We start from the raw sequence: 26,540 nt of genomic DNA on the forward strand, positions 1-26,540 counted from the left end.
TATATATATATATATATATATATATATATATATGTATGTATATATGTATATATATGTATATATATATATATATATATATATATATATATAAACACAGAAAGAAAGTTGTTAGCTGTGTGCAAAATCTGTTATCCCCAGTAATGAATTAAAAAAATTAATTAATTGAAAATAGCCTAATCAAGCACTAAAGAGAAACTCGATTTTCATTCAAATGTATGGTGATTTCCTACTCCAGGGGTGGCCAACCCGCGGCTCGCGAGCCGCATGCGGCTTTTTGCCTATCAGTGTGCGGCTCTTCGATCCATTAATTAAAACCATCGGCGTGCGGCTCTTCCATCATAAAAAAATCAATTTGTTGTTATGAGTGCGTATGGCCCTTCAAGAAATGTAACAGGCTTAAGTGGAGCGAGTGAGAGAGAGAGGAGTGCGCACGGGCAGGTGAGAGGGTGTAGAGTTCCGGAGGAATGCAGGACTGCAGCGCGGTGGCGATATCGCACAACAAAAAATGTCAGGGAAGAAATGCGTGTCTTTGTGTGTGTGTGTGTGTGCATGTGTGGACAGAGTATGAGAGAGGGAGAGACTGTGTGTGGATGTGTGTGGAGTAGTGTTGCACGGTATACTGGTACCAACGATAGACTGCAGTAGGCTGCTACTTAAACACCACGGTACATGACATGGTGCCACTACTGTGGGATAAGTTCAAAGTCCAATCAAAGGAGGGTGAGTGTCCATGCACTGGCCAATAACAGCCATAGTACTCCGCAGCGCAAGATAACGGCTTACCGGCGACCGAGAAGCCCGGCTCATCATGACTGCCCAGAAATACCTGAACAGCCAAGCCGTGGCGGCACACAGGTATGTGGCGTGTCAGAGGAGAAACGAGCCGTTCACATTTCTCTCTTTGTGGCAGGTAACGGTCCACAAACCTCACCGCACTTTAGGGACTGTTCTTTACTTATGAAGGGACTGTTCTTTACTTGTCAGGGGAGGAGGGTGGCTGGTTGATTTTTATTTTATTTATTTATTTTATTTTGATCCCCCCTATGTTAATCACTTATTGATGCTGTTTTTGAAGTATGAATAAGTCAATAAGTAATTTATTCCATTGAAATATCATTGATGTATTATAGAAAAGTGATTTATCTTTTTATAAATGACAAAAGGCACATCTGCCTCATTTTTGCTGTGGTATCGTGATACTACTCAGAACCGTGATACTTTCACTGGTATCGTACCGTGGGTCCCAATTTTGGTACCGTGACAACACTAATCTGGAGAGAGTATGAGAGTGGGAGAGACTGTGTGGATGTGTGTGGAGAGAGTGGGAGAGGGAGAGACTGTGGGTGTGGAGGGGGGATGGAGAAAGACAGTATGAGAGGGAGAGACTGTGTTTGTGTGTATCTCTATTTATGGTTATTCATTTGTGTGTGTGAGATAAATAAATCTGGCTTTGAAAATTGGAAATGTATGGATTTTGATTTTATGTCATTTCGTGTTTGTTTGAGAGAGGGAGTGCGTTTGTAAGCACACGTGTATGATGTGGCTCTTTGTACTACCACTGTAATTTTGTGGCTCTTGGTCTCTGACTGGTTGGCCACCCCTGTCCTACTCTTTTAGCAAAATCCTAAATGATTTTTGCAGTTTTTAAATTATGAAATTATTTCAATGCTTTTATCAACTATTATAGTTTATTGACTTACATAACCCTTTAGCTTGGGTTGTGCAGATTTTAGGGATAGGACGCACTTGAAAATACTCCAAGAAATGACATCATAATAAGTAAAAATACTAACAGAAACAACTCAGCAATATATTTGACAGTGCTGTGCGCAGGAAGGCCAAACACATAATTGCAGATGATACTTAGGTTTCAAGGGCCCTTCTAGTGCCTGCAGAGACACAGAAACCTCCCAGGAGGGCACGCTTCACCAGCACACCTTTTTTTGTTTGCTGCAACACCACCTCCAACTCATTCTAAGCCAGGGGAAAAAAACGTGTATTTGGTTCAATTGGTGTCCATATGAGAACTGGGGACACAACTGTATTCATTTCAGGGTACAGGAGTCTTAGTATGCCTCAAATGAACTCGGTGGTAGGATGTGTCTTGTGATCACATCTAAATACAGGTGTTTATACCTGTTCCAAATGCCCAATCAAAGTCAGGACAAACAGCCTGCTATCACTGAGAGAGGTGAAACATGATCAATTGTTTACATGGGGAACCATGATAACAGTTTCCCCTCAAAGGTGTTTAAGTAGGGATGTCTTGACTTAGTGTTTTTTGCCCTGATCCTGATCTCAGCCCAATCAATAAATACATACATTTACAAAGCAGCCTAAGATCTGTCTGGCACATTGAAATAAAAACTAGTCTACTAAATTTGGCACACCTTGTTGTTCACATGCTATTTAATCCAAATATCAAAAGGTCCTGGTTCAAAACTATTAAATTGCTTTAATCATCTTAAATGATCAATAAATATCACAACTCAACACACCTGGCTTATAGATGGGTTAAGTGGGCTTACATGTCAGATTTTCTGTTTCAGAAAGTTCCTCAGAATTTATGGGATGCAGACGGCACCTCAGAAAGAACGTGATCCGAAAAGCAATACAGTTCAGTACTCTGAGGCCTTTGAGACAGCACAATCAATCATTCACAAATGTGACTCCATTCACTGAATATAAAGAAGTTAGTACAGGGCTAATGCTCTGGATTTTTTATGTCACTTGCATTTCATATCAGCTCTTTCCACAAAAGACACGCACGCGTAAGCCTTAGTGTCATGTAAGCTCTCCATATACAACAGGTTGTGCTCTCCATGGCAACACATGGTGACTTTCAAACGACAGAGGCTTACAGGGGACATTTTGTAACGACTGATGCCACACAGGCTCCATGGCGGGGCAACATTAAAGCCTATCAGGTTTATCCCCACTGGGGCACTGAATTGCCCAGCTCAGAGTGGTTGGAGATGTCCCTGGCTGGCTTAGCAGACCAAGGCGACAAATGTCATAAATTACTCCCCTGTGGGCCTGCGTGTCTGCCATACTAGAAACAGCTTTAGGAAACTCATGGGCAACAGGCCTGGATCCAACATAGCCCTGTGCCAGTCAAACTGTTACAATACCTCGTCACCTATAGATACAAGAGGCGTCAGCAAGAAAAGGGAATTTTTTAAATTAATTTTTTAATGCCTGCATGGATAAATTCAAATTTGGTGGACAGAAGTTGCTTATTGTAATAATCTATAAAGGAACATAACGTCATATCTGTTTTAAAAAGAACAAAGCTGAAGCAAGAAAGCAGAAAATGGCTAACAGTCTGAGGATGTACATTCAGCTCTCATATAGCAACTTGAATTCAGCAAGCCCAACATGGCAAGCATAGCTTCAGACTTAAGTGGCTAATTCCATATTTTTTAAGCCCAGGAAACAAATGGGACCATTTGCAACTCACTAAAGACAGAGTCTGATGCTGTACCTGCATATATCAGGTAAATAATGCTGTAGTTCTTGTTACTGAACCTGTCACCTGGATAATAAGTTGGACTGGTCCCTAAACACAGACGCTCTCTACAAAAAGGGGCAGAGCCGCCTCTTTTTCTTGAGGAAGCTCAGATCTCTCGACATCTGTAGTAAGATGCTGCAGATGTTTTATCAGTCTGTGGTGGCAAGTGTGTTGTTTTATGCTGCAGTCTGCTGGGGAGGAAGCATCAGACACAAAGATGCAAGGCGGCTGGACAAACTAGTCAAAAGAGCTGGCTCTGTGATTGGAGTCAGATTGGACACACTGGAGGAGGTGGTGGAGAGATGCACACTGAAGATGTTCGAGGCCATCATGAACAACCCAGATCATCCACTCCACAACACCTTGATGGACCAAAAAAAACTGTGGTGGACGGTTCCTCTCTTTGATGCAGGACAGAGAGATACAGAAGATCCTATATACCAACAGCCATCAGGCTTTATAATTCTTTGACATATAATAGATGAGCTGACAGATAATTGAATTTCCCCTTGGGGATGAATAAAGTTATTCTTATTCTTACTGTATTTCTAATTACTACACTTAACACCTAGCTAGAGAGTGTTAGCTTAGCTGGCTTTAGAAAACAACAGCAAAGACAAGTTGACTAGCTAGCGTTAACCACTGATTAACATTATACCTCCCTAATGTTAGTTACAAGGAGTAATTTATCGGTTGTCAGCTGTGAACTCACTGGCTAGCTAAGTTAACTCTTTGGCTACATTTAACTATTTGCATTACACTGGCATAATCTTATACTTTCCATAAAATAGCTAACATGACACCATGACAGAAAGTTTAAAACCCTGTAACACAATCTCCCGTCTTTACATCACTCTCTCTCCCTCTGTCTGTTTTTACACGGTCATATCCTGTTAAAGTTAATCATCATTCCATGTTGCTTGTAGGTCATGGCGACACCAGCATTGCTACTACTTGGTCCACAGCCAGCAAAAACAATCAACTGGAAGCACTGCATTTTGTGCCAAAAAGAGACAGGCCACTTGGTGGCACAGGATTCTTGCCATTCTTTTTTGTCTGCAATCAAAGAGCAAGCATTACTTAATGATGGTGAATTTACTCACATTTATAGGAGGCTCCAAGATTGGACAGCATAAAATCTAATGAGCAATAATGGTCAGTGGCATAGAAATTGTTACTCAAAAGCCACCAATTAAGTTCACATGCAGCGTGCTAGAGACCGCTACCAATGTTCCTTATCTACTGCAAGACATGTTCCCAGGAAAAGGGGGCATCCATCAGACTCTGATAGAAGTGAGGCATCAATCTCAGCAGCTGCATCAGCAACATTTACATGGTCAGCAACACAACTACTGATAAAAGATCTGTGTTTTTTTGTCAAATGTCTGGCAATCAACAGCTTTATGCAGGTAGGACTGAGAATGCAGGTCAAACTCTGAAAACAGCTGTTTCTATCTCCTCTAACCAAGAGCTGAAAATAAGGCCTGCTACTTGCATTTCTGAAGGTGATGCCCATGCAATTCTATCACAAAGAGAAAACATGTATTTTATGTTATGAGAAAAGAGGACAGCACAAGTGAAGGAGCTGAAAAGTGTGGGTGCCCCTCACAAATCGCTAGTTTCATTGAACTGGTGAACATCATTGATGTACAAACCAGATGTGGTGCATATCTTTCAATGGCTGACATTGAGAATACTTATGTGAACATGCTAGGGGGACGAGAGGCTTTGACAACTCACAAACCTGTTTTCACGAGACAGTGGCTGAAAGACAAAATACTGTCCGAATTACCAGGCATAAAGTCAGTTCTGCAAAGCAACAGGACAAAGCCAGCCGCTCTCTTTTGTCCGGATGCCTGCAAGGTCGAAATGGTCGAAAGAGCCATCACTTCTGATGACACTGACAAGATGAAGACACTCTACAGAACTCAGTCCTTCCAGAAAAATGCAGAGTTTTTTTGTGATTGTTGCGGGCAAAAATCCTTGATTATGCGGCACGTTTTCTTAAAAAATGCGATGGAATATGCAGGATATTTATGCAATTTCATGCAGTGAAATTGCAGGAACTTGCAAAAATTGCGGGAACTTGCAAAAACTGCGGTTTGATGAAAAAGAGGAAAAAAGTGATTCCCCCAACACCCTGTTCTCACTAGGCTACTACCTTAATGTAGTCATTTCTAATTACTTCCTATGATAAGCAAGCATACTACATCACAGAAAGTGCAGGGAATATTTAAGTTCTCATCTTGTTTTATTTCAGACCTTAATAAACACATGGCTCAAACTTACAAAACATTGCTGAGTCAAACAAGTTCTGTAGCTAGAATATGCTACAACTTATGTAAAAATAAATAAATAAAATATATATTATGTCATGAAGGCTATGGAGAGAGATCCGTTTTTGCGCACCCGCTGGTTAAGCGCTTTTTGAAAGGAGTCAGGCGACAGAGACCTGTCACGCGCTCTTTGGCACCGCAGTGGGATTTACCCCTGGTGTTACGCGCTCTGGGAGAACCTCCCTTCGAGCCTCTGTCACAAATCTCTCTCAAACTACTGTCATTAAAGACAGCACTTCTCTTAGCCCTGACTTCGTAAGAGAGTGAGTGATTTATGTGCGCTTTCAGTCTCCCCGTCTTGTCTCGTTATCAGAGATGACGGGAGCGCAGCTACTCTGAGGCCGAATCCCACATTCATGCCTAAAATCATAACCAGCTCTTTTAGATCAAGAGTTATTTCACTGGAAGGTTTCTTCCCTCCTCCCCACAGGAGTGAGAGAGAAGAAACATCACACCGACTCTGCCCAGTGCGCGCTCTGTCTCATTACGTGACGCGCACAGCAAGCCTCAGAGAGACAGAACAGTTATTTGTACATTACAGAGAGCGTTCACAAGGAAAACCCCTCTTGCAACGAAAATGCGAGGATTATGAAATCATGCAAGCCCCGCATATTTCGCGCATTTTACGCGGAAATCGCGATTTATGCAGCGAAAGTGCGGCGTCTTTGAAAAAATGCGGCCCCCGCATGAATATGCGGACTTTGGCTGATTATGCATTGAATTATGCGATCGCATAACTGCGTTTTTCTGGAGGGACTGAGAACTGCACAGCTTCTTCGCCAAAGTATTGAAGCTATGGTTAAAAAAGAGTCCCTGCAATGTTCCTTTGCAGTTTCTAGCACAATGGGGGATGTACCAATAGAACTATATACACTTACCGCAGGACCTGCAGACAAACTGGAGACTGAAGTTCGAACACATACAGTAGATAGGGTTGCCCTCACACTAAGTCAAAACATAATGTTTGCATTCAAGTCAAAAAGACAAGTGACCTACCAACTAAAAACTGAACAGACAGGATTTCGATCACAGCATGCTCGAGAAAACCCCCAAGCAGTGGGATTGGCACTGACTCTACACCATTACACAAGAAATAAGAGACTTGTGAATCTCCTCAATGCTCAAGGTTATTGTGTGTCATACAGCTGCACTATGATGATGGAAACAACTCTTGCCAATGCTGTGGTGAGGAACACAGAACAGTTCCAAGGGTTGTACGTGCCACCATTCCTGAAAAAGGGCAAATTTGTCTTTTTCGCAGCAGATTATGCAGATTTTACTGAGGACACTGCAGATAGCAAAGGTACTACACACAGGACAGTAACTGCTGTGTACCAGGAAGCTGATTCCCTTGGAGATCGAATAGCGCCGGCCCTACATATAACCAATGCAGAGAGTTTCTCTGTAATCCCACATCATACCACCATAATGCCATGTGATAAGCCAAAGCAAAGAGAGCTAATGACAGAATGAGGAAGTTCTGTGTTGACAGCAAAGACGTGGATGGCACCTACCAGCTCAAACATTCAGGATGGGTGGTCACTTCAGTTATTTCTAGGCTGAAGAATGGCGATTCCAGTAACATTCCTGGCTGGGCAGGCTATAACTCACTGCTGTTCATGAGCAAAAGCTTGACTCAAGTTAGATTCCTACCTTTACTCTAGTGCTGCACGATTAATCGCAATCGCAATCGCGATCTCAGGCCGTGCGATTACATAACCACATAAAAGGCTGCGATTTGCGATTTAATGTAGGCTAAATAAATGTTAACGTGTGTGCCTGTGAACGTGACTGCCTCTCCTGCAGTGTGTGGAATTTGTTGACATCACGCCCACAAGCTATCCTGGTGCGTGCAGCCGGCGTGCAGCAGTGACCAACACAGACGCTGAAGAAGAGCATGAGCTTGACCAAGAACAGGCTGAGTTGGTGGCGAAAAAACGTCTGTTACATGGCGATACTTTGGATTCAGGTACGGCGGTCTGTTACATGGCGATACTTTGGATTCAGGTACGGCGACGTTGAACAGAAAGATGTGCTGTGTAAGTTTAAAAGTTAAAGTCGCCACGTCCCGCGGCAACACGACCAATCTATATCAACACTTGAGACGGGACGTGGCGACTTTAACTTTTAAACTTTTACACAGCACGTCTTTCTGTCCAACGTCGCTGTACCTGAAAGACGTGCTGTGTAAAAGTTTAAAAGTTAAAGTCGCTACGTCCCGCGGCAACACGACCAATCTATAACAACACTTGAGACAGCACAGCACAGGGAAAAGTAGGAAGAGTGCATGCGAGAGAAAGCCAAGCCGTGTAACGTTAAAGACAAAGACACAAGTGAAAGCCGCCAGAGCCTCATAAAACAACATCCAAGCACAGTTAAGCAAACACGATACAGGGCGCAGAGGAGGATTGTAAACGTGCGACCATGTAGAGACAGAAATGACATGCCGTTGTGTAAATAAGATAAATAACATAAGGCTATTTAGTTTGTTTAGTAAAAGAACAAGGTATGGGGCGCCCCCCCTAATACAATGGTAGGGAAAACACTAGACATGTTTCAATCAACGTTTGCAGGCAGTGAAATTTCTGTCAACTGTTTTCACTTCCTTGTCGTTTTATTCAACAGCGAAACCGAAATGATCCCACACCGGAGATTTGTATGAAGCCGGTGCTTCTTCAAACTTGTCTCTCCTCTGCTTGCCTTTGCCATGGCTCTCTATGTTTGTTTTTTCCGCTTCTTTTCTGTGTGGGGCGAGCGTCACTTTCCAGTTACAACAGTGTGAGGGGGTGAGTGGGTGGAGCTACAACAGTGATTGGACATTAACTCGCGGGGAGGGCTTTTGTGCAGCAGACTGACTCAGCCATTCTCTTTATACATCCATGGACTCGGCCTTTGGATAGGCGCACACACACACACACACACACACACAGTGGCCTGTAAAGCATCAATGCAAAATGAATTGCAAAACCGAAAACCCGCGGTCCATAAGGGCGTATTGATCCGTGCAGGGCTGACTGAACGGTTCAATATTTTACCGATGACCGTTGCATCCTTAGTGTGCTGTGCACACATCTATTCCTACATGGCTCTATATGAACTGGCATTGGAGCAATTCCTTGAAAAGTGTGTGCCTTGACGCAACAGCACCAGTAGAGAATGCTGTCCAGGGTGCAAGCACAGGCGCTGAGTCTGTGAAGCAGGCCAACGCCAATTTGTTACAATTTTTGACGCAAGAGGACCTTGTCAAAAAACTGCAGGATTGGGAATCAGAAAAGTCCAAGCATTCCATGTTTAAGTCCCTGATGAACTATCTGCACCGCATGGAGACCATACTGTTCTTTATAGCAGCATCCCATAATGCTGACCTAGACCTTGATCTTGCAGCAGGAGAAGCTCTTAGTAAGCTCTACTTAGCAATGGATAGGACTAAGTACATTTGACTGTGGCCACACTACATTGCAGACATGCATGCACTGAAAGTCCGTAATCCAGACATATGGAAGGAACTTGAAGATGGCAACATATCTGTGACCAAAAATGACATTTACTTCGAATCTATTGGGACAGACCATGCCTGTGAGCAACTTAACAAACTCACAAAGGTCCACTCTGGCCTCATTGGAATCGCCAATAATCCCAGTGCAAGACAATGCTTCTTCACAGCAGCTCCTGAACTTTCCAACTTGGCAAGGGAGTTTACATCACAGTTCAGCACTGGAAAAAGCAGTGCTGTTGACCACCCTGAGTTCTCACCAGCTGCAGTTAAGCGAAATCATGAGGCAGTTATCAAAATCAAGGCTGCCATATTGAGGCATGGTAATCCATTTGCTATGGAAGGCCAAGCACTATGCAAATAATGCAAATAAATGGAAATGTCAGTATCTAGGCACCCATATAGAGACAAAACAAAAAAATGTTCACATCTGGCAACAAGAAACATGCAATCAAGATTTGTGACAACATCACTGACATGAAAGAAACAAAAGATCTATGGTAGACTTATGGTCCTGGCAAAGTCAAACCGAGACATAGATCAGAAGGATGCAATTGGAAACTATGACTTCACCCTGACACCAAGAGCGCTCTTCACTCCAAAGGGATCATTTTTGACATGCAGTGACAAATCAAAGCTCATACATGTCCTTCGGAAACTGATATCTGAGCAAACAGGAAAAAATAGCTCACTTCCAGATCTAGAAAATGTTGAGGGTGAGGATGCCTTTTATGGCAAGAAGTTTGCAGCTGTGGACGGTATGATCCAGAAGCTTTAAAAAAAAAAAAAAAAAAAAAACATGGTTACAGTGCGAGATCTTAGCCAGGTTTTCTATGGAAGACTCATGAACCTGACACAAAACTTTGATGAGGTCATTCTTGTGTTTGACACATACATGCCTGATTCCTTGAAAAGTACAGCAAGGCAGATGAGACGCCAGGGAAAGGATCCTGTCCAGTACCAAGTCAGAGATGAGACATGTATCAAGCATATAACCATGAGCAGATTCTTATCCCATGAAAAAAAAAAGCTGATTTGACTGAGAACTTGGCAGCAAAGACTTTGGAATACAGCCAAAATCCCCCTAAATTGGTCCAACTATGACTTGTTGCCAAAGAGCACTGACATCTCCATGGCATCAGGTGTTCTGCAGATCAAACAATTCTGGGATAATCTAGGCCCAAACAAGGCAAAAGCATTACCTGCACTCCATGCAATCTCTGGTGCTGACAATACTGGAAGGTGTGCAATAGTAAAGGCAACATGGTTCAAGTTCTTCCCTGAAGCCGAGGATGAAAATATAGAAGCTCTGCAGATGCTTTCAGATGACTCCAAAGTAACAGAGGAACAACAAAAACATTTGGCTACCTTTGTGTGAGCTGCCTACTGTCCAAAAGGAATCCAAATAAGAACAATTCCAGAGCTGCGATAGCACATTTTCTGCAAGTACATGGCAGAGAGTGACAAGCTACCACCAACAGATGGGTGCCTTGAACATTGATAAGGTACATGCGCAAGCTTGAGTCTGGGACCAGGCAAGCACGGAGCAGCAGGAACATTTAGATACTCTAAAAAATGGCTACTACAAGGACGATGAAAGTGATTTGAGACCCACTACTACTGATGAACTCCCAGCTCCTCAGGCCATCACTGAAATGGTGAAATGCCACTGCAAAGGAGACCGTTTAACACAAACATGTTCTTGTAAAAAGAAACATACAATGCACTGACCTTTGCCTTTTCAGTACACAATGTGAGAATGATGAGGACTCAAGATATGAAAACCAGGATTCAGATGACAGTGATGCTGAGGATGATTAATGAGATTAGGATTTCACAGACAATCCTAACAAAAAGTTAGTTTTTAATGGGATGGCAAAATTTAGAGACATCTTGTCATATAGAAAATTTTGTTGTATTTGTTACAGTCCATTTGTTATGGATGCTCAAATTTTTGTGTTAAAATGATGTTTTATTAAACATCAGAATCAGAATCAGAATCAGCTTTATTTGCCAAGTACGTGTGTACATACAAGGAATTTGACTCCAGTAGACTTGCTCTCAATGTACCAGAATTGACATACTGTAGGAACTCACATTTAGGCAAGAAGTGTAATATACAGAATACAAAAAATATACAACGATACATCAAATGTAAAATAAAAAAAGAAAAAATTATAAAGAATTATAAAAAATATATACATATACACAATGCACAAGGATACAGTGTTGTTTGACCTGCCACTCTGTGACTGTTTAGGAGTTCATCAGAGCGACAGCCTGGGGGAAGAAACTGTCTTTGTGACGGGTGGTTTTGGCGATTAGTCCTCTGTAGTGCCTACTTGAGGGGAGGAGTTTAAACAGATTGTGTCCGGGGTGTGAGTGGTCTACTGTGATGTTTCCTGCCCGTTTTCTGACCCTTGACCTGTACAGGTCCTCAATGGAGGGAAGATCAGTACCAATAATCCTCTCTGCACACCTGATTGTCCTTTTCAGTCTGTTCCTGTCCAGTTTGGTGGTAGATCCAAACCAGACGGTGATGGATGTGCAGATAATAGACTGGATTATGGCTGTAATGTAGAACATGATTAGCAGTTACTGGGGCAGGTTGAGCTTCCTGAGCTGTCGCAGGAAGTACAGCCTCTGCTGGGCCGTTTTCCGCACAGTGTATGTGGGAGGTCCACTTCAGGTCCCGAGAGATTGTGGTACCGAGAAACCTGAAGATGTCCACAGTAGGGCTGTCAACGAATATTCTAAATTCGAATTTGAAAATTAATATTCGATTGTGGAGAAAGAAAAAAAAACACCACCGCAGCTGTCCTCTTTGCGAGTGGGTGTTGGCCTGGGCCACTGCACTGAACGCACTGCATAGGCCAAAACGAACGTTGCAGGGCGCGAGCTGGCAACGGAGCTGCGCGGCACGGCACAGCCAGTGTGGATGACACAATCGGTTAACATGGGCACCGAAAGGAAACTGGCTTCGCTTCGAGGCTATTCGCAGCGCTTCCGCGGGCGGTGTGGCCTGACGGGTCAGAGGGGGGGGGCGAGCGAGAGGTCCGCAGTTGTTTATAACGTAATGTTATAGATAATTTTTTTTATGTGTTTTAATGTGTAGGTATGTAAATGTTTTCAAAGACGTTTATGTTGACATAAAAATACCTACAAGTAGTTACGTTTCCTTGTATTAATACATATACAATGTTTCCTTGTATTAGTTTGCCCTCTTGTGGACATAATGCGAAACAAAAAAAAAATCTGAATGGTTCGAACCTATGACTTATTTTTAGAAGGAATATTCGAACGTCATTTTTAAGCAATTTTGACAGCCCTAGTCCACAGTAGACACTGTGCTGTTGAGGATGGTGAGGCAGGGCAATGTTGGGGGACTTCTCCTGAAGTCCACTGTCATCTCCACAGTCTTGAGCAGGTTCAGCTCTAGGTCAGTCTGACCGCACCAGAGGACCAGCTGCTCCACCTCCTGTCTGTATGCAGACTCATCACAGTCCAGGATTAGACCGATGACAGTGGTGTCATCCGCAAATATCAGGAGTTTCACAGAAGGGTCCCCTGAGGTGCAGTTGTCAGTATACAGGGAGAAGAGCAGTGGGGAGAGGACACACCCCTGGGGGACGCCAGTGCTGATGGACCAGGAGCTGGATGTGATGCTCCCCAGCCTCACACTGCCTCCTGTCAGTCAAGAAGCTGGTAATCCACTGATAGGTGGAGGCAGGCACCATGAGCTGGATGAGCTTCTTGTGGAGTATTTCAGGGATGATGGTGTTGAAAGCCGAGCTGAAGTCCACAAACAGGATCCTTGCTTAAGTCCCTAAAGAATCGAGGTGGTGCAGGATGTAGTGCAGTCCCATGTTGACTGCATCATCCACCAACCTGTTTGCCCGGTAGGCAAACTGCAGGGGGTCCAGCAGCGGGCCTGTGATGTCCTTCAGGTGGTGCAGCAGCAGTCTTTCCAAGGATTTCATGACCACAGATGTCAGGGCGACGGGCCTGTAGTCATTTAATCCTGTGATGGAGGGCTACCGGGATGATGGTGGAGCGTTTGAAGCAGGAGGGTACTTCACACAGCTCCAGCAATCAGTTGAAGATCCAAGTGAACGTAGGGGCCAGCTGGTCAGAGCAGACTCTCAGGCAGGAGGGAGACACACCATCAGGTCCCGGAGCCTTCCTGGTCTTCTGTCTCTGGAAGAGCCAACACACATCCTCTTCACTGACCTTTAGTGCAGGTGGAGGGTTAGAGGAGAGGGGGAGGGTGGAGCTGGGGGTGCAGGTAATCCCTTTGTGTGGTTGGAACTAGTGATAGGCGATAAAATGATAACATATCGTCTCGCAATAAACACTTATGCGCCGTCGATAGAAAAAATGTTTGATATAACGTTCAATAATGTTACTGTATTCTGTCGGGAAAAAACACGAGGAAAGCCGCGCAAGTTACCCTCGGAGTCGGGCTGTGCAAGGTTGGTTGCATGAACACACTCACTTGCTCCCTGCTAACCTAGCAACGGTGTCAGGTTTGGTTGCGCCATCCTCGTGTGTGAACACAGGTCCGCTCATTAGCCGCGACTTTGGGCTGGGTTTTTTGTTAAGTCACTTACAAATATTGGTAGTCACAGGTTGTGTTTTTTTTGGGCTTGTTTCTAAAGTGGAGTTGCTTATTTGGGCTTGCTCTCTACACATTGCCTTTCTCTATATATATCCATCAAATAAGTTATTTAAACGCATGATAGTATGTCGGACTGCAAGACGTTTCCACAGCTCCGCTCCCTCCACCCCTCTCCTTCTCCGCATACACACAGGTAACGGTTAGTCAATGAGACTTTTCACATTTAAATTGCGCAATTAATGGAGGTTCTTTAACTATTTTGCTAACAAGTTGGCAAAATATGGAAAGAATACAATAAAGATTTGTAGAAAGAGAGAGGATTAAAAGATTCGACTTCAAGACGGGGACGATTCAAAGGCAGTGTGCAGATTCAGATTCTGTGTGAAATATGTACTCATCATTCAGATCTTGTTCAGCATACCAGCACTGTCAGTGAAAGTAAAATGGCTCCTTATATGCAACTTCTTTACTTTTATTTTCATTCATTCATTTATTCTTTCCACGTTTTTGGTCGACTTGTTGGTTTGGTAGAGTTCAAGAGCAGTAAATATAATGTATTTGTAGTAAAGTAATTTTGGTTGCTGGTCCTGGTTGCTTGTTTCTCTCCCAAGATCTGGCAACACTGAACACAGCGTGGAGTGAGTAGCAAGAATGAGTGCAGATAGCGAGGAAATAGTCGAGTAGTAGTTTTTATACCATCTTGTATATGTTCATTTATTTGAGTGTTTTCTAATGGTTGTGTTAACATTACATTTTCCTCCGTGTGCCTTGACTAATGACTGTGATTGAAATCAGAAGAAAGCTATTGAGTTTAAAATAAATGTGTTAAAATTTATTTATTTTCTCCTGGTCCTTATTTTAAATAGGTTATAAAAAAAATATCGATAATCATCATGATCGATCAATATGAACCAGCTATATCGGGATATACTTTCCAGCCATATCGCCCACCCCTAGTTAGAACGTGTGAAAAGGGCCTTTTCAAACCTGCAGTAGAAGCTGTTCAGGTCGTCTGCTCGTTGGAGGTTTTCCACAGGGTGGGGGGATGGTCTCCTGTAGTTGGTAGAGTCCTGCAGGCCTCTCCAAACTGATGCAGGGTCGTTGACTGAGAAGCTGTTTTTTAGCTTCTCACTGTAGCCCGTCTTGGCTACCCTGATCTCTTTTGTCAGCTTGTTTCTGGCCTGCTTGTACAGGGCCCGATCTTTGCTCATGTAGGCCTCCTCCTTGGCTTGGCGCAGCCACCTGAGTTTAGGTCTGTGGCTGCAGCTTCAAAAACACTCCAATCTGTGCAGTCAAAGCAGGCCTGTAGCTCCAGCTTTGATTCCTCAGTCCACTTCCTTACAGTCCTTACTAATTTCTGCCTGTAGGTCAGGATGAGATGGAGCAGACAGTGATCAGAGAGCCCCAAAGCTGCACGGGGGACAGAGTGATAAGCCTCCTGTAAAACTGTGTAGCAGTGGTCCAGTGTGTTAGAGTCCCTGGTGGGGCATTTTATGTGCTGTTTGTATCTGGGAAGTTCGAGAGAGGTTTGCTCTGTTAAAATCCCCTAGGATGATGAGCAGGGAGTCTGGATGGTTTTTCTCCACGTCTGTCACCTGGTCAGCCAGGTGTTGTAACGCCTCCGTTACACATGCCTGAGGTGAAATGTAAACACCAACCAGAACAAACAAGGAAAACTCCCGCAGTGAATAGAACGGTTTACAGTTTATGATGACAGTCTCCAAGTGAGGGCTACATGACTTTTTCAACACTGTGACATCTGTACATCAACTTTCGTTTGTGTGGAAGCACGTTCTGCCTCCCTTCGTTTTCCCTGAGAGCTCCGTGATGCAGTCCACTCAGAAAAGCTGGAATCCCGGCAGCACTAATGCGCTGTCTGGGATGTGTTCACTGAGCCAGGTTTTGGTGAAACACAGGGCGGCAGATGTGCTTAAGTCCGAGTTTTTATGAGTGAGCAGCAGCAACTCGTCGGGGGAGCAGAAAGCTAAAAAAACAAACACAACCAGGAGAAGTAGGAGAGAGCGAAGTCCCGAGGCGGTCATCCACGGCGCCATCTTGAACATGGGATATCATATAATCTATATATATCTATATATATCACATAATACTTCTTTAATTTATATTATGTCCAAGTAATTTTTCTTAGTTTATGTGACTTTTAAAATAAATAACACGTGTTTAGCCACCAAAAGAAAAAAAAAATTGCAAAGCTTAGAACTCAAGTTTTTGAAAGAAAAACAAAATGTTTTCACCTCGCCCTGTTAAAAATCCAAAATGGCTACCAGAGATTTTGAAAAAAATGGAAACATTAATTTTCATAATCCTCATGTTCTTACAATTCCGAAAATGTATAGTTTATCAACTCCCCAAGAATTTTTAACGAAAATACATATAGAACGAGACTAATTGGTGCAGCCATCACACATAAATCATTGTATGAGAAACACTGCTGTGACAGCTAAATGTAGCACTTTGAGTTCACTTCAAAAAAACATTTTTGAATTGATTTTATTGTACATGTCACATATATTTTAGTTAGAAAGTAAAATTCATTGAATCTGTCCCCTTCCACAGAGCAAGGTCACACAGGTCTTCACTGGAATAAAACTATTATAAGTAAGACAAGAAGAGTGATTAGTGTATTTATCAATTTCTATGCAGTGTGTGATGCTGCTGAAATAAAAATCAGAAAGACTGACTGACATTAGATCTGCACTGTTTTTGGAAATATACAGTCTCTAGAATTGTATAATTTAACCTTTTCCTATTGTCTACTGTTAAAACAAGCTAAGTATGGTGATTAAATCGAAACAGGAGACAAACAGGAGATAAGCAAATCGTGCCAGTCCTTGTGGAGAAGAATTTTGGGTTTTTTGTTTCAGTTTAACATGATATACTCAATAATTAAATGACTGATAAAAGTGGTAAATCACTTTATACCACTGTAACACTGTAGCCTCCTACTCTGAGACATCCAAGCTTCCTTGTTTTGCTCCGCGTGTCAACTCGAGGAGGAGGCTGAGTAGTTGAAGAGGAGAAAAAAATGAGGCCACTTCACTGCTGTTCAGATGGCAGCCCACTTTCACTGATATATTAAGTGTGCTTCCCTTGGGCTTGCTGTTTGTCATAAAACATCTCTCAGCACATAATTTAACCAAACTTGAGAGGCAAAAAGAGAAAAAAATGGAATACAAACATAATTTACTAAAAGGGTGTTGGAGTCTAGTACTGGGGCTGTTTGCCAGGAGTGCAGTAATTCTAAACCATGCTGCAGTAAGTGGCTCCTCAAAAGATACTGTGGGCTAATGTCAGACAGCTGAGCAAATGGGATGGGATCCAGGGAGTGCATTATCTTTATGATTTCATGACCAAATTTTGTACTGAAAGAGACAGAGGCGTGGGTGTTTGTAAACACATTGTCTTGTGGTCTGCTCTCACAAAATAATGTTCACGAGTAGGAATGTTCAGTGTACAGCAGGCTGGAATGGGCCTTCTTTGTCTCATTTTACTTCAGCCTGCAAAATCACCTAAGTGGTGCCGAGTGAAAAACTTAGTGCGAATGCTCCTGCATGCATAGCGCTTTCACAATCAGGCATTACATTTGGAAAATCATTGGCTTCAAATAAAAAAATGAAAAATAAATAAAAAAAAAACTTTTAAGGGCCAAGACATCTAACAGTATATGGTTTCCAATTATTTTGGCTTACTGTACAAAGAAGGATTAGCTTCAAACCACAAAATGGGGGCTTCAATGTCCTACACTACAGAAAGTAAAAGGTGGCAGTGTAAACAAAATAAAAGTCTGAGAATTACACTGTAGTGGGAGAAAGACTTACATGCCAATTTCAAAATAATGTAGAACCCAAAATTAACAGCTGTGTAAAGCTCAAAATATTCCTGGTATTTCTGTTTTGGTTGCTGTTAGCTCTTTCAAACATGTAGAAAAATTCTTTCCCATAAAGTTGGTTTCTGCAGTGCAATGTGTCTCCCTCACACCAAGCTCGTTCTGCACACGCAAGGCTGCGCCTATCCAATCCGACTGGCATCACGGCCATGGAATGCTGAAGTCCACATTTTTCCCATTCAGCAAGGAAAAACGGCCTTTCAAAGCCAATCAGCTAGAAATGTTGCTTTGTTTTTATTTTCGACTGAACTTCCTGGAACCTATTATGGAGCTGTCAGGGATGTATATTTAGCTATGGCAACACGGGGCCTCCTCGCCCCCTTGCGCCACTGGTCATGTCACCTCTGATAAACAGAAAAACAATTGGTTATCCCTTTTGTCACCTTTAAAGAAAATGGCATGGGTAGTGTAGGCGTAAGTGACAGATACCATCTGTGTGGCTAAACACAACTTCTCTGTAAACAAACAACAGTAGAGAGATGTAGTAGTGCTGGGCAATACGGAGAAAATCAAATATCATATTTTTAACTAAATATTTCAATACTGATATTACAACAATATTGTAGGGCTGACTACTGGTGCTTTAACAAACTATTTACACAATGATATTTTTGATAAATAATCATCAGTAATGTGGATGTAATAGAAGTGGGTAAAGGCAGATAATAGAAAAGCCAGAACAGTCTGGTAAGTTCAGATAATTACACCACTTTAATGTAATACAGCCTTTAGAACCAGTAAAGGCAGCTCACTGGAAACATACCACTTACCAGATTGCTTCAAAACCTCCACCATCATCCCTGTCCCCAAAAAACCAAGGATCACAGGACCTAACAACTTGACCCATGACCCTGAACTGTGTGGTTATGAAGTCCTTTGAGGGCCTTTTGTCCTTTGAGGTCCTTTTGTTCTCTCACCTCAAAACCATCATCAACCCACTTCTGGGCGCCCTGTTGTTCACCTACAGAGCCTACAGGTCTGTGGACAACGCAGTCACCATGGCCCTTTATTTCATCGTCCAGCACCTGAACTCCCCCGGAACCTACGCCAGGATCTTGTTTATGGATTTTAGCTCTGCTTTCAATACCATCATCCCAGCTCTGTCAGCTATGTCCAACTCCACTCTGAGCTCATGTCTGGCATGGATGAGTCCACATACAGGTGTGAGAGTGGTCATCTGGTGACCTGGTGCAGTGAAAATAACTTAGAGATCAACCATCATAAAACAGTGGAAGTGATTGTGGATTTCTGGAAGAAAGCCCCATTCACCCCCATCACTGTGTGACGTTGTGGTGGCTTCCTGGGCTCCAACATCACTCACGACCTTAAGTGGGAGCAAAAGAGGATGTTCTTCCTGCAGCAGCAGCAGAAGTTCAACCTGCCGAAGACAATGATGGTGCATTTCTACACTGCCATCATACAGTCCACCCTCATCTCCTCCATCACCATCTGGTACGTTGCTGCCAGTACAAAAGACAAGGGCAGACTATAGCGTATTATTTGCTCTGCTAAGAGGGTACGCCTCCAGGACCCTGAGGCGGATAGGAAAGATCTTGGCCACCTCCTCCCACCCTGGCCACAAACACTTTGTTGTCACACTCCCTTTTGGCAGGAAGCTGCTGTCCATCAGGACCAAAACCTCACACCACAAAAACAGTTTCTTCCCGACTGCAGTGGGCCTCATCAAAAAGGTCCAGGACATTGAACATTGCCTGTCTAATATTTTTGCACCTCTTGCACAAACTGTAAAGTTAATTCTGATACAGCTGTAAACAGTGTTATTGTTTTTGCATATTTGCTATGCTATAGTACCTTTTAAACAAGTATCTTAGTCATATTTTTATTGTAAATGTAGCAGTCATGATTAACTAAATGTAGAAATGGTTGTACAAGCTCACAATGGCAATGTTAACCGTGTAAATTAAGCATGTCAACATTTGCTGATATGCAAATTGGCACTAAACAAACTACAGATGATGGTAATGTCAATAGTTGCAGTTTTTTTCATTATTCCAAAGTACCTAAATGAAAGGTCCCTAAAAACTGAGCTGGGCTACGATGAAATTTAGTCACCAGTGACTTACTGCTTGCCACCAACACAGGCCTGTGCTCCATTTTTTATTTCTCCTTGGCCTAGCTCAACTTTACACACAGTGGAACACAATGTCAGCCATCTAAAAAATATGTTGGCATCAGTAATGTGGCTCTGCATCGGTTCATCTCTTATCTGTCTAACAAGTCATTCTCTGATATGCTTAGAGATGCGTCCTCCTCTCATGCTCTTTTCTTTTGTGGGGTCCCCCAGGGGTCTATTCTAGGTCCCCTCTTATTTATTACATACATACTTTGGCTGGGGTAAATCATGCACATAATACTGATTTTACAGGGATGACAGGGAACTTTTTGTCCCTTTGAAGCCTGGTACCACTAATGTATCCTGTATAATGTTCCGTTGCACTTAAATTAACAGTTGGATGTCCAAACATTTCCTCCTGTTAAATGACTCCAAATCAGAAACCATGACCTTGTCTGACCCCATAACTAGCAGCAATAACAATCCCTCATCTAGTCATCATCTAATGATGTTTTGTTGTTGTTGTTGTTGTTGTTTTAAAAAGACCTATAACCTAGACATATTTTTTCTAGGCTTTGCTGTCTGGGCCGCTTATCTGTATAACTCCCTCCCTGAATCTCTCTTTTAAATCTCTTCTAAAAACACACACTATTTATTTTTTTATCTTTGCGGTATTTGTTGAAATTATGTAAATTATTTTATCTTGTTTTATATCTTTATGTTTTGGATTTTATTTACTTGTATTCTTTGTTTACACTCTAAAGCACTTTTAACTTTGTTTTGAAAAGTGCTATTGAATAAAGTTAATATCAGTAATAGTAGCATTTCTTCAGTGTAATGGCCACAATAAAAACTGCATGTCACAAGACACCCATTGGCCTATAAAACCTTTTCCTACACATAATCACTGCAAAAGAATTTATTTTAAACGTGACCCAAGCCAATCCTAAAATCAGTTTTGGGACCAATCTATGCATGATTTAATGGATCAGTAGTGGCCAAAATAAAGCTGACCAAAAAGTGTTGCAACACTGCTCTTCTGCTACCTCTCTTCTTTACAACAGCTGGTACCTCTACAGTGCAAGCATTTGATGTGCAAGTGACAGAGTGTATGAAGGTGAAAAATGATCCAGGAACACCTATGTGAGTTTAAACAGATTGGCAAAGCATATGGAATAACTACTGCTGACACATCTGCTATTTCCTCTCTCTTTTACTCATAAGCAAAGAGCACTGTGCACAACATTTAGCAAGCAAATTCTTATTTTTAGTGGTACTGACTGTCACTTTCACTGGTTAAAATGGCAAACATTGACAGAGGCAGAACACATCAGCTGTCACTAATAATGTTAGTACCGCATGGGACATGACATCAGCAGACCATGAACGGGACATCCCTAATACATAATACGGACTTACTGACTAACTGACACTGCCATACTAATTTCCAGCCTTTTCTATGCTGGGTTTGGCTCTCTTGCTGCAGTGCACTACCATTTTCTTTAACCTGTCTTTGGAGTAGTTGAGGACAGACACAGGGCTCTGTGACCCTGTTTGTTTTCTATGTGAAAGCCATCCATGCAGGGCTGAAAATTAACACCCGCCAAGCGCCAAATGCGGGTAGATTTTCCATTTGGCGACTAAATCTCGGAAGGCTATCCGCCACATTGGCGGGTAAATGTTTGTACCAAAATAGTCATGTAATAAATTATATATATGTAATAGCTATTTGACGGTGGCTAATAGCAGACTGGCACTCTGTTTGTTGTGTGTCGCACTTAAATTGCTCCCCGCTGCATCATCAAGGAACCTGTAGGCCTACTTGGAGCACGCGCGCGCACGTAGACATATCGCACGCCTAGATCCATGATCTGCTGTTAGTAGCAAGCAAGCTATCACCGCGGGTGTGTGTGCATGTGGCGACATTTACCAGGTGTAGGTAAACCAGCTACAAAACGAAAAAACACAGACGAGGACGAAGCTGAAGCTGTAACATTACAGAAAAAAAGAAAGTTTTGTGAGAAATGGAGGTTCGGCTGTAACGGCTTTCAAGAGGCTGGCTACACTACAATGCTGAGGTGCAGTAATGAGCTGTAATGTATGTCGGCAATATGCTAAAGAAAACAAAAGGTAACAACTCGTTTGTCATCGGTAACAAAACGATGAAGCTGGAGAACACTCGTGACCATGAACACAGCAAGTGTCACACAGCCTGCGTGGCTGTGTCCCACGCTCAGTCCGAGCCTCTCCTCTCGGCACCCACCGTGCTTGGCCTGTGGATTTTTTCATCTACCAGTCCCCTTGGCTGGTGAGCCAAAAAGTTAATTTTCAGCCCTGCATCCATGACTTACTGTATGTTGGTACCATCCAAACATGTTGTGTCCAAATATGTGTCAATAAGTCAATAAACAAACTGTTGTTACTACTGTACTTCAACTGTGCAACATCAAATAAAAAAAATTTACTTGTTGAACATATTGACATGAGTCATATAGATGTCATGGTATCATTTTCTATCAGAAGAAAAAGCACAAAAGTTCCACTTTTGTTTTCTCAGAGCACACACAGTATGAAGCCCAGACCAATACATCTGTGGTGTTGAGTTCAGAGGAAGTCTGCCCCCCCCTCCCCCCCCGAAGTTGCCCTGCAACCACACTCCACAAGTCCATCCAGGTTGTAAATTCAGTAACATTTCACCACTCTTAACCTACTCAGCTCCTGCCAGTTTAGCAGGAATTTTTACAGTTAAAAACCAACATAGACATGTCTGCATAGCTGGGATGGCTGCTAGCTGCTTTGTGCATACAAGCACTGGGCAGACTGGGAGGAGGCAGAGCCCAGTGTTGCTCATCTCACACAGGGATTATGAAGTGGACAAATCTAGAGATAAATATCTCCAACTTCTATGCACTACATTATTACCACCTGTGGGGAAAGCATAAAGGTATAATCAAACTGATACTCAACTTACGGCCCACAGGCCAAATCTGGCAACCTATAAGGTGCCTGGTGGCCCCCAAACCATTTTCTAATTCACTGGGAAAATAAACTCATTCACAGTGGGAATTTCTTTGTACTTTTAATGAGCTGCCTTCACACTGCTGCATGGAAACCACCATGACAACCGCCTACCTGCACTAACGTCCCCCCCCCCAAAAAACAAAGCATTCTATTAGTGGCTGCTGCCACTACAGTCCAGGACTGTGATTATGGGCAGGTGCTTCGGTGAATGTGACTGACAGAAGTAGCTTGGTGCCATGTAAATAACAGCATACTGTAGCAAGACAATGGAAATCACCAAAATTATCAAAGATTTCTACATATTTGGACAGTTTGCAACAGTGTAACAATGGTTCAAATTTAATGAAGAACACATACGATGTTGAGATGCTCCGATAAACCAGATGCACGATGCATTACCTCTTTGGATACAGATGGTTTAAAGGTTTTGCAAATGGAAATTCTAATGTAAAAACTGAGCCAAAGCAATCATTAAACATTGTAACTTTTAATACACTGTGTAAATAATGGACATAGGTACCGTGACGTCACCTATAAGTTTGCTGACCTCTGGTTTGAAGCCTTGAGCTCTGCATTTCAGCCATCACCATTTCTGATTTTTGGAGCCAGATGTGACCATATATAGACAAGAAGGTGGAGCTGTGGAGGAGCAAGGGGTGAATCTGACTGGACGCCAAGGACACTATCGGCAGAGAGCCTGTCATTCAAAGTGACCCGCCCTTAATTATGCATAACTTTGGACATTAATAAAATGTAAAGGTTGAGTTAAATAAAAAATAAAATCACCTCCAGTACAATTGTCATGAATGTTGAAATTAGTCAATTTATTTACTAAATTAGTTTTAACATTGTTAACATGTTTTCGGCCAGCTTCTAGTGGCCATTCAAAGAACTGCAGTTTTTGTTACTTTTTGTCACTGGCTTCATTTGTCAACCGTACCAAAAACTTGAAAGGATAAGCCAGGAAGGAGGCAGTGGGCAACATGTTAGTGATTCTGGTTTTGTCTGGACATAAAGCTCACTGCTGTTAAGGCAAACCGTTGTATTTCACTCTTACCATATGATCAGTATCTTACTGTGGACAAAGCTTCCTCCTGGTGTTCATATTCAATAGCAATGTGGTAAGTCTTCAGCTGTGTGATTATCAAAGATGGGGTGATTACTGAAACTTCAGGCTGATAAAAACATAAATTTCTACATAACATCTTGCTGAGTGCTAAAATTAATTCCCTGCACATAATAACAAAATGATTTGTTAATTAAAAATTCATAATCTTCTGCAGTCTGAACACAAACAAATCAAAAACAATTCATATTTCAACTAGAAATCCCTATACCTTAGTTTTCTACAACCCCCATTAATAGATCCACATCTCTGTGCAGTCCAAAGCTGTGAAAAAAAAACAGCGGGCCGGAGAGCAGGGAGTGAACATGGTAGTACATATCGGCAGGTCTATTTTGCTTTCAGAGCAATCAGCGCCTTCTTTTTGTCTCAGGTTGTTAGCATGTCTCGTCGTCAGCTGCACTGGGCCACACAAGCCTGCTCGGCTCCCTACGCTGGAGGGCGGCATTGATTCCACTCTATTTAAGAAGGGGTGCGTCAACAGGTTTAAAGCACTCCTGCTGAATGTGTCACCTCTTTTTCATTCAGTGTTTGTACTATGAAATATGGCCAGTTGTTTAATCACCCCTCAAACATGCCTACCACCACGACTGTCCCCCTCTACCCACCTGTCACCTTCCCACCATCCCTCGACAAGAAATTTTTGACCCATGTCACCTTTACAGCACACACTCATTTCAAAGCCCCAGCTGCAGCCCAGAAATAGGACAGCTTTTTATAATTCTGGGTGTCCACTCATGAGGCGAGTGCCGTGTGCCAGTGTCCTGTTCCAAGTTCAAACAAGAGGGGGATGACAACCTTATGGACGGCGTGCAGAGTTTGTGAAGTGATTTAACTCGAATCAGCCTTTCCATTTTCTGTCAATAAGCCTGCGTACTATCAATGTGCATTTCATCAACAAAAATTATGATGCCAAATATTTAATAACCTTTTTCCACAATGAAAACCAAATACAAAGTTACCTTTGACTGGAGGGCTTCACGGGTCTACCCCAACCCTAGAACCCAAGATCAAGTTTTGGTCCATGTTTTATAATGGTTAATCGGGTCCAGGTCGGGTCCCATTCTGTTACCCCAGGTCCTGGGTCTGTTAATCATTATGTGTAATACCCGAGGGGGTTCAAGAAGAGCCATGAACAAATGGATGGATAGTAAATAGACTTGCATAGCGCCTTTCTAGCATTCTGACCACTCAAAGTACTTTTACACTACAGAGTCATACTCACATTCACACATTGATAGGCTAGGCTACCATACAAGGTGCCACTTGCTACTCAGTTTAAACAAATGCACACACCAGTTTGCTGTTCAGTATCTTGCCCAAGGATACTTCAACATGCAGACAGGAATGGCCTTGAATCGAGCCACCGATACTCTGATTATTGGACAACCGACTCTACCTTTGGAGCCACAGCTGCCCATTGAGAAACACATAAGTCCTTTCTGTGTAACTTGCCTGAATATGCTGATTTAGGATCAGATTGTGCTTTATGGTGAATAAGGACTGATGTGACAGTAATAATATTAAAATGCTATCCTGTTCCTGCTTACCTGATCCGCTGTGATTTTTCATCAAATGTAGACCACACTTTCTACCAAGGGAATTGACACTGATCGTTATCACAGCAGTCTACATTCCATTACAAGCGAACACAGAGGCTGCCCTGTCAGATCTCTGTGAAGACCTGAACTGCTCACAGACTGGTAATCCTGACACTGCACTTATTTTTGCTGGAGACTTTAATCAGACTCACCGTAAGAAGTTCATGTCTGATGTCCATTATATGTTGACTGTGCCACAAGGGGGAATATAGACATTGGATCACTGCTATGCCATTCAGAGGTGGCTACAGAGCAGAATTGCTACCCCGGTTTGGCAAGAGCAACCATGCGGCCATCTTGTTGAGATCAAAGTATGTAAACAAATGGTGTATGCTCACAGTGGCGCAAGAGGTCTCGAAATGGTCAGGCCAATCAGAGGCCGCCCTGCAGTGTGGACTACATGATACAGTCTTTAGCAAGTTCTAGGACACCTCCGTCCACACCACTGCTGACATAAATAAAGTCTGTTGTGGATTTAATCTGTAAAATTACAGAAACGACTGTACCAAGAACTACAGTTACATCATCCACAATCAGAAACCATGGATTAGCAGAATCATCCAGGATGCCATAAGCACACACACTGCAGTTTACAAATTAGGACTGCAGTCTGGAAACATGGAGAATTATAAATCAGCAGCCTACAATGTAAGATAGCAGAAAAGGGGCAAAAAGGGACTAGAAGCATGAATCCCAGAAGCACTTGGCAAGGTCTAAAAAGTATTACAGATTACTGAAAAACTTAAAGAGCTAAGGCTATGGAGCCTTAAATATCAGGAATAGGCTCGTCACGATACCAGAATTTCAGTAGTCGATACCAATACCAGTGAATTTCCACGATTCTCAATACTCATTCGAT

General features: G+C 42.6%; 1 protein-coding gene across 7 annotated transcripts in view; it reads right to left on the bottom strand.

Annotated features, from left to right (window-relative positions):
* The window catches only part of gbf1 (golgi brefeldin A resistant guanine nucleotide exchange factor 1), a 238,024-nt gene that overhangs the window by 170,974 nt on the left and 40,510 nt on the right, over window positions 1-26,540 (bottom strand). Inside the window, exon 1 of one of the 7 annotated variants that reach the window (XM_050070668.1) lies at window positions 25,834-25,985. The exons of the other annotated variants lie outside the window; for them this stretch is intronic. The gene's annotated coding sequence lies outside the window, so the exon portion shown is untranslated. Of the gene's footprint in view, window positions 1-25,833; window positions 25,986-26,540 lie in introns of those variants that run through there. 7 annotated transcript variants of the gene reach the window in all.

The sequence above is a fragment of the Epinephelus moara genome, chromosome 19, assembly GCF_006386435.1.
Source record: "Epinephelus moara isolate mb chromosome 19, YSFRI_EMoa_1.0, whole genome shotgun sequence".
Lineage (NCBI taxonomy): Eukaryota > Metazoa > Chordata > Actinopteri > Perciformes > Serranidae > Epinephelus > Epinephelus moara.